The sequence below is a fragment of the Aythya ferina genome (assembly GCF_964211825.1).
Source record: "Aythya ferina genome assembly, chromosome: 34".
NCBI lineage: Eukaryota > Metazoa > Chordata > Aves > Anseriformes > Anatidae > Aythya > Aythya ferina.
This window is the reverse complement of record NC_140331.1, coordinates 920536-933608: the sequence shown is the minus strand read 5'-3', so window position 1 is coordinate 933608 and position 13073 is coordinate 920536. Positions and strand designations below refer to the sequence as shown.

At 48.5% G+C, this 13073-nt stretch overlaps 1 protein-coding gene and 1 long non-coding RNA gene across 2 annotated transcripts in view; both read right to left on the bottom strand.

The window, feature by feature from the left end:
- LOC311425841 (uncharacterized protein) overlaps positions 1–13073 on the bottom strand; it is a 41095-nt gene that overhangs the window by 6176 nt on the left and 21846 nt on the right. The gene's annotated exons all lie outside the window — the stretch shown is intronic.
- On the bottom strand, positions 8714–12253 carry LOC311425824. The gene is made up of 3 exons (XR_014686431.1): positions 11390–12253; positions 10170–10794; positions 8714–9044 (listed from the first exon to the last, which is right to left on the bottom strand). It is a non-coding gene; the product is annotated as an uncharacterized lncRNA (long non-coding RNA).

The following is a 13073-nucleotide window of genomic DNA, read 5'->3' as shown; positions in this document are numbered from 1 at the left end:
GTCCTGTCATCAAAAGGTATACAAACTGTGTTTTGGAACTAGTAGATGCGCTCTCTCCTGCTTGTGGGGCGCCCGCCATTGCAATCGCGAATAAATTGCGACTTCACTGAGATCCTCGCCTGAGCCTAAGTTATTGGCTACGGAGTGTTTCTCACAGTTTGGGGGCTCGTCCGGGATCCAGTCACCTCCTGGGGAGCTCCAGCGCCGCAGCAGCAGGAAGGCATGCCCCGCTGATTTCAGCGGTCCTGTGCATCGACGGTGGCGGTTCTGCGGAAAGCTGACAGAGGGCCCGAGACTGGTTAAAGAGGCAGGATCCGTGAAGTAGTGGGGAAAGAAAGGAAGAAGGTAGGCACTGCGGGCTTTTAAGAATCGATCCGGTAACTCTGTGCACAGACCGAGGTAAGAAATATGAAGTATTGCCTTGGGGGTCGGGTGAGACTCTGTGAAGAGTCTCGGGAAATCTGGTGTATGGTAAGCCCTTGCCCGGGAAAGTGCTGGGCAGTACACCAGGGAAATTGGCTGTACGGTAATCCTTGCACGGGGAAGTGCTTGGCAGTACACCCCCATTTTCCAGAATCGGAACGCTAGTGTGTGGTACGCTGCAGAAGGGAAATTTCTGTAGCAACATAGTGGCGACGGCTAGGAAAAATGGGAAATAGGAGTTCCAGGGGACAGGGAGATATCCCTGGGGGAGTGCCTACCAATAGTTCTTCCTGAAGAATGATAAGAAATTGGAAACATAATTTCCGAATTAGAGGGATTGTAAAAGAAAAATTAAAAAAAAAAAAAAAAAAGTGAAATATTGTGTATCAGTCTGGACAAAAGAACCAATTAAGGAAACGGCAGTATTTTGGCCAAAATACGGGTGTGATGAAAATTCAGGCTTTAAATTTATGTGTAAGCAATAAGATTCCTTTTTCGGAGAAGGAGCCAAGTTCTGCTCCCTATAATCCTAATATTGTACCCGTGACAGCAGCAGCAGTCACTGCAGGAAGGGAGACAGGGACTGGAATTAACACTGTCCCTAAAGAAGGATCGTACTCGTACTCTAGGCTCTGGCAAGAATTAGAACAAGGTAGAAGATATGTTGAGAATTTTGCCTTCCCTGATACTAACAGTACTAACACTAACTGTGTATCCTCTTCGGTGAACTACCCCCCCTCCTTACCAGCAGAGAGGTTAGGACTTTTAAGAAGGAGAGGAAGTCTTTCTTCGAGGAGCCCAACAGCCTAGCTGAACAATTAGAGCAGTTCCTACGTCCTGACATGTTATACTCTTGGGGGAGGGAATGATGTCTCTAAGTATGTTGTTGACAGGGAAAGAAATGGGAATGGTCAGGAGGAGAGCTGCTAGACAAGAATGGGAAAGAGCTCATCCTGCAGGAGCAGGGGTAATACCGGCAGAGCAGAAATAGTCACTTGCCAATCCTGGCTGGGACAAGAATAGTGTGCAACACAGAAATCATATGAGAGACGTGGGGTCAGAATGAGAAAGTGCTCGGGGATGAGTCCTGAGGACCCGGTATCCCAAGGGCTCTTGAAAGTTCCTTGTGTGCTTAAAGCCTGGCAAGATACGCAGAAAATGCTCCAGAAGGTGGGGGGAGGTAGTGAACAGTCACTGGGGGACCCTCCTGCGGGAGGCCCTGGAGGTGTGTGTCCGGGGGGGAGATGAGAAGGAAAAGCAGAGAGCGAAACGAACGGTATTGACAGTGCAGCGGGTAGTGAGGCAGAGGGTTGGAGAAAGAGGAAGAAAATCTTCCGGGGGAGTCAGGGCCAGGATGGAAAGGAGAGGAAGAGAGCTGAAGGAATGGCAGGCAAAGAAGGCTGCCTGTGTTGTGGCCCGAATCCTAGCAGGGACAGGCTTTGATAAGATGTTTGAAGTGTGGCCAGGCTGGCCACTTGGAATAGCAATATGTGGAGTGGCAGAAGGAGGAAAGAAGGAAAATGGGATGAAATATGCTGTATTGCTCTGTTGTTTCAGTATGTTGGAGGGAAAAGGTATGGAATTAAGTTGGCCCCTGACTGAGCCTTTGGTGCTGGTATTAGAAAAGTAGAGGCTGGAGAAAGATGAAGGAAGTGTTCAAAGGGTTGCGGAAGGTGTTAAAGGTGTGGCATGTAGTATTTAACAGAGCTGTTGGAAGTTGAATGAGCAGGGAAAGGGGATGTAGGCATTATCTAAGTAACAGTCTAGAAGTTTGGGGATGTTTGCTGTGGTGTTTGGTCAGTTTCCCAAGCATCGGGGAGGGGGCCGGGGGGGGACAGCCTGCTCCACCAGGAGCCACAGGCCGCAGGGGGGCTTCGGCTCCAGCGCCTGGAGCGCCTCCTCCCTCTCCTTCTGCGCTGACTTTGATGTCTGCGGGGAGGTTTCTCGCTCCTTGCTCTCCCAGCTGCTGTTGAGCAGCAGGTTTTTGTTTGTTTCTCTGTTTGTTTTCGTGGCTGTGCTCTCACAGAGGCACGGACTGTGTTGCTCATGGCTTGGCTGTGGGCAGCAGTGGGCCCCTTTGGGGCCAGATGAAATTGTCCCTTATCTGCCATGGGGAGGCTTCTGGGTTTTTCTCACGGGAGCTGCCACTGCAGTTTCCCACCCCCACACCCCTCACAGCCCCCGAACCTTGCCATCAAACCCAATCCACTGGGGAACAGCTAGGTCATTACTGACTTGTAAAGTATCAGGGATTAAATTAACTAATGAAACCCTAAGAAGTGATGGGGGTAGAAGGGGCTGGGATAAGAGTGCCACTTCTGGGGGATACCAAGCTGAGACTAGGGGATAAAACGATCACTGGGTAATCATTGTATGTACCCAAGGCAGGGGCTCACTTGTTGGGAAGGGATGTGATGATTAAATTGGGCATTCAACTAGTAAATTGTTAGACTGGAATAACAGCGTTATTAATGGAGTGCTCTCAGGCCCTGAGAGCAAACATACCTGGATATTCACCTCTGACTGGAAAGCCCCTGAAATGGGGGCGGAAGCAACAATATAGGTGGACAAGTTTAGCTCAGGGGCTTACAGGGCCACCTATCTCTTTGGGTAAGTTTTAATAAAAGATTTTGGAGCAATTCCAACCTCCCAAGGAGGTATTAATGTTACAAATATGTGGATCATTTTCTATTGTCAGGCCAGGAGAAAAGAGCTGTGAAGAAAGCTACTAACAAGCTATTCAACTTTCTGGGAAAGCAGGGCTTGGGAGTATTAAAAAATAAATTACAATATGGAGGAAGAGAAGTCAGGTATTTAAGGCATCTAATGTCTGAGGGAAAAGTAAGAATAAATCCAGAGGGGATTCAGGGCATTGTTGAAAATTAAGAAAGAACTACAGAGTTGTAAAAAAACGGTATTTTTAAGGAATCAGGAGCCATGAAGTCTGAAGGAAAATGGATACTCCCCGATGGGAGAGAAGTGCTGAATAAAGTGATAATGAGGCAAATATTAACTGTTTTATATCAAAAGAGTCACTGGGAGGTGGAAGCAATGTGTGATGTTGTTCTAAGAAAGCATGTCTGTGTAGGAATATACACCTTAGGGAAGCACACATGCGGAGGATGTACTATTTGTCAAAAGGGAAATAAAAAGGTCTTCTGTAACCCATCTAGAGGGGGACGGGAGCCAGGGCTTTGACCTTTCCAAAGTATACAGGTAGACTTTACTGAGTTACTTGTTTGTCCTAATTGAGCACGTGACTGGATGGGTGTAAAGCTTTCCTGCAAGGGTTAAAGCAGGCCTTAGAGATTGAGTGGGATTTTCACAGCCCCTGGCACCCCTCCTCTTCTGGGAAGGTGGAGCGAATGAAGCAGACATTAAAGAAGCAATTAACTGAATTAGTGTTAGAAACCCAACTTCCTTGGGTAAAATGCTTACTCCTACAGGTTCAAACAGTACCAAGAAAGGATACAGGAACTTCACCATATGGGATGCTGTTCAGATTGCCCTATTTGGGCAGAAGGGATGAGATACCACAATTCAAAACCAGAGAGTTTTCTGAAGAACTGTATTCTGGGGTTGTGCTCTTCTTTGTCATCTCTCAGGACCTGTGGGTTGTTGGCTCAAACCCCACCTTTGGAATTCCCCATTCACCACCATCACCTAGGAAACCGGGTCCTGATTCGGACCTGGAAAGAGTCAACTCCGGCCTGAATGGGAAGGACAATTACTAACCGCTGAAACAGCTGTAAGAACTGCGGAAAAAGGTTGGACTCACTCTACTCGAGTGAAGGCATCCGTCGACGCTAGTACCTGGGAAGCTGTTCCTACAGAAGACTTGCTGGAAGTTGAAATCGAAGAGAAAAATCTCAAAATGGACTGTGAGTAGGGTAAGAGCTTACAATTGTAATCTAACCTTTTATTTTCACAGGTAACTAACGAGTGTGACTTGTGATTGAGAGAAAGGACAGAGCTCTAGCGAACTGCAGTGCTCCCAAGGGGGGGGGTTGTTATAGTAGTAGTGTACATCTTATTCTTTGTATAGGTAATTATTTGGAAACCTAAGGTTTAAAAATAATGACAGGGAAAAATCGATTACTAATTTTGGTTTTAGTTACTCTAGGCCTCAGAGAAGGCCTCGGTCCATTGGCAACTTGGAAAAGGCATGACCAGATAATAGCAAAAACGGGATACCCCATCAAAATATGGGTGACTGTGACAGAGGGTTATGTACCACAAGCCGTCACGTTTGATGCTTGTGAGGTGTCAGCTTGTGGAGATTTAAATGCCCAATGACAATTGAGCAGAGAGAACAAATAACTGGGAGAGACCCAACAGCCAGATTGAGAATAGCTGGATGGAAACAATGCTCTATTGCCATCGGAGAAAGGGAGAAACTCAAGGAGAAAACAGGAGGCCCTCTGAAATGTGGCAGCTCAAACATTTGAGATTCAAACAGGGTATGGGGATGTGAATGCCTGGATAGAATGGGTCAAATATACCGTCCAGAGTCTCAACCGTAGCTACCGCTGTGCTTGTGCCTCGGGATGACCGATTGCCCAGATAGTGCCCTTCCCATGGGGGTGGACCAAAGACTCCCAAGGGATGCGACGTATGATTGCATTGTACCAAGAAAAGACTGCCTGGGGAAATGAGGCCTGTAAGTCTCTCTTTGCAGTTCCTCGCATGATAGCAATATTGCGGTTCCCCCTGCATTCTCTACAGCTCTAGGTAACCATACAGCTTGCCTCTCATGGCAGGGTGTGAGTGCTACCTGGCATCTGGGAGAATTTGCCTTGTGCCACCAAGGACTTGATGGGAAAGTGCTCAAGACTAGAGATCCCCAGGGCAGATCTCTGGTGGTACGGTGGAAGGAAGATCCGTACGTTCCACCCTACCATCTAATTGGGGAGGCACTTGTGCACTTGTTTAATTAGCTCTACCCTTCACCCTGGCATTTGAAAGAGAAACATCACAAATATCCAGAAGAAGTAAAAGAGGCTTAGGAATATCATTTGATGACAGAGTATACACAGATTCTATGGGGGTACCTAGAGGAGTTCCGGATGAACATAAAGCCAGAAATCAAATTGCTGCAGGGTTTGAGTCACTGTTCTGGTGGGTAACAATCAATAAAAATGTGGATTGGATTAATTATATCTATTATAATCAGCAGAGATTCATCAAATATGGCAGGGATGCAATGAGAGGAATTGTTGAACAACTAGATGCCACCAGCAAAATGGCTTGGGAACGCAGGATATCATTAGATATGATGCTCGCGGAGGAAGGAGGTGTGTGTGTGATACTGAGCAACCATTGTTGCGCTTTTACACCCAACAATACTGTCCCAGATGGCTCAGTAACTAGAGCATTGCAAGGGCTTACCACCCTTGCCAGTGAATTGGCAGAAAAAGTAGGCATATTTACATCCTTGATCGTAGTTGTAGGAGTTTGGACAGCCGTTGGTTGCTGCGTTGTCCCCTGTGTAAGAGGACTAGTACAGGGGTTAACTGAAACCGCACTATTGAAACAAACGACCATGGAGCTACCACCTTACTCAGATAAGGTGATAATGAGGAGATGGAAAGCAAAGAAAGCAAAGAAGAAGAAGAAATCTACCAAATTACACCTTAGAGAAAGCGTTTTGCAAAAATCAACAGTTTATAAAAAAAGGAAAAGGGGGGAATTGTGGGAATAGAAATGTTGTTTTTGCAGAGTTACACTGTTTAGAAGGAGGCTATGCGGTACTGAGATATGCTTACAGTGCTGAGAAAGCTTAGCAGGCGACCTTGTAAAATGCAGACAACCAGACTCCTCAGGACAATTAGGTGAAAATGAGGGTGTCAAGTCAGATAAGTGAAGAAACATGACCACTTCAAGCAGTAAAAATGTCAAAAGAAATTTGAAATTGAACAGGCCGGCAACTGAAGGCCATGCATTGTTTGTGAAGCATCAGATAGATTGTGAACCTGGATTACCCCCTCAGTGGGGAAACAGGGGAGGGTCCTGTCATCAAAAGGTATACAAACTGTGTTTTGGAACTAGTAGATGCGCTCTCTCCTGCTTGTGGGGCGCCCGCCATTGCAATCGCGAATAAATTGCGACTTCACTGAGATCCTCGCCTGAGCCTAAGTTATTGGCTACGGAGTGTTTCTCACAGTTTGGGGGCTCGTCCGGGACGTGGGACACGTGGGGACGTGGGGGGCGCGTGGGGGGCTGGGGTGGGACATGGGATTTGGGGATGCCTAGACGTGGTAGTGTACTGGGTCTGGCTGGAATGTTAACTTTCCCGGCAGCAGCCCATACAGTGCCGTACTCTGTACTTGTAGCTGGAACAGCAGTGTTATCACACCAGTGTTGTGTCTACTGCTGAGCAGCAGTGGCACAGCATTGGGCCTTTCTCTAACCCTCCTAGGGGGTGGGCAAAAAGTGAGGAGAGAAACATCACTAGGGCAGCTGACTTAAACCAACCAAAGGGATATTCCATACCATGTGATGTCCCACTCAGCAATGAAAGGTGGAAACAGGAAGAAGAGGGGAGGGGTGGGCTCTCGTTGGGAAAACGTCGGCCCTCCTCTCGAACACCGGCTGCGTGCGTTGAGGCCTTGCTTCAAGGACGTGGTCAATCATGGCTCATTTGTGGGAAGTAGAGAGTAATTTCTTTCCTCTGCACTTCCATATAGCCTTCATTTCTTTTGTTTGTTTGTTTTCCTCCCTTCTTTTTATTTTTCCCTTTTCCCCTCCCTTTTCCCTTTTCCCTTTTTATTTCCCCTTAGGTAAATTGTTTAGTTCATGGTAGTCTTTATTTACTTGTTATTATTATTTCCCTTTGATTAAATTATCCTTATCTCAACCCGTGAGTTGTTCTTTGCTTTACTTCTCCCCCTCCTCATCTAAAGGAGGGGGAGTGAGAGAGCGGTTGTGGGGTTTAGCTGCCCAGCACGGTAAAACCACCACGGGAAGGGACACCGGGGGCTCGAGGGGATACGGGGGACATGGAGGGGACGTACGGGAGTGGGGCGACGTGGGGGGACATTGGCACGTATGGGACTGGGGGAACATGGGGTGTTTTGGTGGAGGGAGGTCTGCAGGAGGTGTTTGGGTTGTTTGGGGAGGCTTGCGGGGGGGCTTGAGAGGTTTGGGGGCTCCTGGTGGATTGTGGGGGGGAGCTGAGGGGACCCTGGCAGGTTTCTGGAGGGAGTTTGGGGCCGCGTGGGAGTCTGGGGGGTGTTTAGGGGTGTCTGGGGGGGTTGGAGGCTCTGGGGAAGGGTTGGGGGGGCCGGGGTGGCCAGGGGGTGTTTGGCGGGGGCCCTGGCAGTGGTTGGGGGGCTCTGGAGGATTTTCTCGTGGGGGGGTTGCGGAGGGGGACTTGAGGTGTTTAGGGGGGGCCCTGGTGGGTGTTGGGGGGGACCCTGAGGGTGCTTGGACGGGGGGGGGGGGACACCAGGACGGTGTCCTAATCCGCAACCCCAGGGAGATGCCGATAGCGACTCTGACTCTAGCGCTCAGGGACCAGTGAGTAGGAGTCAGGCCAGAAGACAGCAGCTTAGAAACGAAGGGGGGGTTGTATTCACTAAGGGAAATAGCAATGGGAGGACCACAACCAGGTATGGGATATGTGGCCGTCCCCATTAACTCTGGGGATGTTCGAGATTTTAAGAAAGAGACGGGAGGAGGCTCAGCGAGCTTTAATGGTAACTGGCATAACGTTTGCAGCTGCTGGGGAATAATTCTAACTGGAAGAATAACTGTATATTGTATATACAAAAGCCCGGGCATTTTTGTTAAAGTGTTCTTTTAAACATATGTAAATATGTAAATATAATCTAAGAACTGCCATTGAGGTGTATGTCTAAGGGAACAAAATTTGCCCAGGCATCTTATCGGTTCGTCAGGCCCTCATTTTGTCTCCAAAGTGTCTCGAGAGACTATGAAAGCTCTAGGAACAAGTTGGGAATACCACACTCCATGGCATCCCCAAAGTGCTGGAAAGGTAGAGCGAATGAATGGTGACATTAAAAAACAGCTAACTAAAGTAATGCTGGAAACAAGAGCCTCTTGGGTAAAATGTTTACCTCTCGCACTGTTAAACATATGGACACAGCCCAGAACTGAGGTAGGAATTTCTCCTTTTGAAATGCTATATGATATGCCCTATGACTTGGAATTGCCACTTGATCCCCCTCAATTACAGGATGCCCAGTTAAGACCCTATTTAATACAAGTCGTGAACCGACAGAGGGAGCTCCGGGCAAACGGTTTGGTAGCACAACGCCCTCCGTTAGACATAGCAATTCATAAGATACAACCTGGGGACAAGGTTCTAATTAAGACTTGGGAAGAGACGTCTTTAACACCACGATGGGAAGGCCCCTATGTTGTTTTGCTTACCACAGAAACGGCCGTCCCGACAGCGGAGAAGGGGTGGACTCATGCCAGCCGCGTGAAAGGACCAGTCCACGAGGATAAGTGGGAAGTAGCGCCAGGTCCCGAGGACTTGAAGCTGACACTGAAACGGACTCGCTAAGTATTGTGTGCTGGCTGTGTATTGTGGGAGGGGGTGGAAGCCCTATTTATCTAGCTCTTTGAAACGGGTGCGGATAATTTCCCAGATTCCCCTGAAGAATGCTGCTGCTGCCGAGAAGAATCAATACCTCGTAGTTTGCTGCAACCGAACTGACGAGCGAGGCAGAGGAGTAAAATGGTGGGGAAGCACTAAAGAGGCTGAGCAAGGCCTGGTTAAAAGCACCTTGAGAAATGGGTTTTGCTCACCTCTTACAATACATGGGGGTCATTATTGGTAAGCCATGGATCTGCTCACCCCCATCAGCCCTACAAGTGGAGTTGAATAAGGTGGGAAGATCAAACCGTCCTCGGAACTGCCACTACAGCCGGCGCACCAAGTTTCCAAACTACTTTATGTGACGGGCTGTGTCTGAATGTAACAAGCTACTATCTTTGCCCAAGTTCTAACCCAGGAAGGGGCTACTGTAACTATCCAAATGCTTACTTTTGCCCTTATTGGGGTTGCGAAACAGTTGCTTCAGATTGGGAGCCAGGAGCTGGGAGAGACCGATTTCTAACAGTAGGCTACAGACCCTATGGCTGTAAACCCCCAAACAAAAGGGAGGGATTTAGGATGAGGTCCCCGCAAAACTCATCTCATGGGAATCATGAAAAGGTGTGCACAAAGTTGTATATCAACATAGCGAATCCAAATGACCCTGCTTGGGTCGTGGGGAAAACGTGGGGCGTAAGATATTATGAAAATGGGCCCGACAGGGGAGGGCTTGTATTAATAAAAAAGGAGAATGCTGATAGACCTGCCTGGGGGGCAGTAGGACCAAATGAGGTATTGTCAGGAAGTGTCCAGAGAATCCAGCCTGCAGAAAATACCACAGTGCCAACCCTCAGTAGCCCTACGAGCTCAGACAGAGCCGAGACTGATAACATAGCTGAGAATAATATATGGGGAATCATCAATGCCAGCTACCAACTATTAAACAAAACAAACTCAAATATGACAAAACATTGCTGGTTATGCTTTAGTATCAGGCCCCCATATTATGATGCTATCGGGGACACTGGGGAGCCCACCCGTACAAAGGAGAGCAACCCTCTACAATGCAATTGGGGAAGAGATATAGGAGTAACACTAACACAAGTGACTGGAGGAGGTAGGTGCGTGGGCACGGTTCCTGGTGGGAAATGCCACCCGTGTAATATCACGGAGAATGGGAAACAATCAGCCGAATGGTTAATCCCAGCTAACAACGCTAGGTGGGTTTGTTCGTCAGTGGGTGTAACTCCTTGTCTATTGCTAAAACTCTTTAATGCGTCTCACGATTTCCGTGTACAGGTAATAATTATACCAAGGATTCTATACCATTCTGAGGATTATATGTATACTCAGCACACAGTAGCAAATTATCATTTGGAAAAAAAAGAAACCGTTTATGGCTTTAACTCTGGCCACTTTAATAATCTTGGGAGGAGCAGGGGTCGGTACTGGAGTTGCTTCATTAGTCAAGCAAAATCAGGAGTTCACCTCTTTACGCATTGCTGCAGACGAGGACCTGACCCAAATTGAACAATCTATCTTGGCCCTGGAAAACTCTGTTAGGTCACTCTCAGAGGTAGTGTTACAAAATCCTAGAGGATTAGATTTGGTATTTCTGCAACAGGGCGGGCTGTGTGCAACCCTGAAAGAAGAATGTTGCATGTATGCTGCCCATACTGGAGTGGTAAGGGATACCGTGGCTAAGCTCAGGGAAGGCTTGGAGTAGAGAAAACGGGAATATGAAGACCGACAGAACTGGTATGAATCTTGGTTTAATTACTCACCTTGGCTTACTACTTTACTATCAACTTGTCGTGGTTTAACCCGGCCGGCAGCTAAACACCACGCAGCCGTTCGCTCACCCTCCCCCCCTCCCTCTCTGGGACGGGGGAGAGAAATGGAAAGTGAAGCCCGTGAGTTGAGATAAAGACGGTTTAATAAGACTGGAAAATAATAATAACAAAAGTAATAATAACAATCATAATAAGAATAATACAATGGTGATAATAGGCAAATAATAATAATATGTCCAAACAAGTGATGCACAATGCAATTGCTCAGCACCCGCTGCCCGATGCCCAGCCTAACCCCGAGCAGTCCGGCCCCCTCCCCCCGGCTAGCCACCCCTATATATTGTTTAGCATGGCGTCAGATGGTATGGAATACCCCTTTGGCTAGTTTGGGTCACCTGTCCTGGGTCTGTCCCCTCCCAGCAATTACTGCCCCCACAGCCTGCCTGTTGGCAGGACAGAGCAAAAGGCTGAGATGTCCTTGGCTTGGTATAAGCACTGCTCTGCAACAATTAAAACATCGGGGTGTTATCAGCACTCTTCTCATCCTAAGCCAAAACACAGCATTCCACCAGGAAGAAAATTACTTCTGTTCTAACTGAAACCAGGACACAACTATAGCAGGACCCTTATTGTTATTAATGATAGCGCTAACTTTCGGGCCATGTATTTTTAATAAACTGATCGTGATTGTAAAAGGTCGTTTGGAAGCGGCGCATTGAGTGCTCATACGTGCCAAATACGAGCCAAGAAGTACCAACGAAGGAATCGCGGAAACATTAGTCCTTAGTAGCCAGGCATTGCAGTGATTCAATGATCAAAATAAGTAACCAAAAGCAAAAGGAGGGATTGTGTTATACAATAAATGTTTGTTCATTGACTGCCCTAATGTTTAAATGTTTGTTCATTGATTGCCTTCGAACAGAACTCCTTGTTCTTGTGATACGGGGGGTTCTGTTTGGCGAGCGGGAGTTACGAAAGCTCCCTGCTGAAATAAGGAGCTGTGTAATGCTTGGCTAGACACTATGAAATTCTTTTGCTTAATGTAACAAAGAAAGAGAACCCCCTCCCCTTCCCTCTTTCTGCATCTCAGTTGCCTCTTTTGTTCAAAGACACTGTTGCAAAGCTCAGGTAACCCCCTCCTGATAAGTCGCTAAACTAGTGTAGCAACATCCTGCCTTCCTGTCTCACGCTGGGCCAACATGACCAAATAAAACAAGAAGTTGAACCACAACACCGAGGAAGACTACGGCCTTCATCTTCACGACCACCAGAGGGACAGACACGACCGCCTAGCAACAGTGCGCGCAGGCGCAGAACATACCAGGATGTGCTGCGTAATCCCGGAATTACCAAGCTATAAGAAGGGACCCTGGCGGGGGTGAGGTGCGCGCCGTTGGCGGAGCCGAGACTCCCCGGCCGCCCAGCGCTGTTTTGCTTGCTGCTTGCTTACTCAATAAATTCCTTTCTATGATTATTACAGTGCTCTCTGAAAAATTAATCAAGGGGGCAACTTATAACACGTAGAGAACTGTTCAGGATGTGCAACCATTTTCCCTAAAAGGGATAGGGGGGTGGGGGAGATTTCCACGTGCAGCTGGTGACGTCGGTGTCTTTGCGCCTGTGTTGGCACAGTGACGCTGGGGCTAAAAAGTGATGTTGAAGAACTGCAGCAGGTGACAGCTTTGTGCTGTGTTGTGTGATTTTGAGGGAAAAACTTCCCGAAAGCCCGGCACGTGGCTGGGTCTGCCCTCAGTGCTGCTGATGGGCTCCCTGGGAGCAGTGGGGGCCTTCTCTGGGTCCTGGGGGTCCGTGGGGACAGCAGAACCCCTGGGTGGTGGTGGCAGGACGTGGTGTCTGCCCCCAGTTCTGGGCCCGTTCCTGCCCCAGACCATGGGTGAGTGTCCTGAGGTCCCTGTCCCCGGTGTCCCAGCCCACCTGGGTCCCTCGACGGCTGCACTGGCCTCGTGTGTCTCCAGTTTGGGGTCACCCAACTGGGAGGTGCTGGGGGAAGCTGTGGTCGATGGAGCCGTTGGGGTGGGTGACACAGCTCTGCTGTGGCCAGGCAGGGTGACAGCGTCGCCAGCGTCACCAGGCGCTGGTCCCACCTCAGCTGTGCTCCCAGACACCTCCCAGCCTGGAGGTCCCTGCGTTCGGGTTCGGGTTCTGGTTTAGGGTTAGGGTAGAGGTTAGTGCTAGGGGTAGTGGTTTGGGAAAGGGGTCGAGGGGCAAAGTTCTGTGTTGGGGATTATGGATTGTGATTATTACTTCAGGATTTAGAGTTCGAGTGCCAGAAT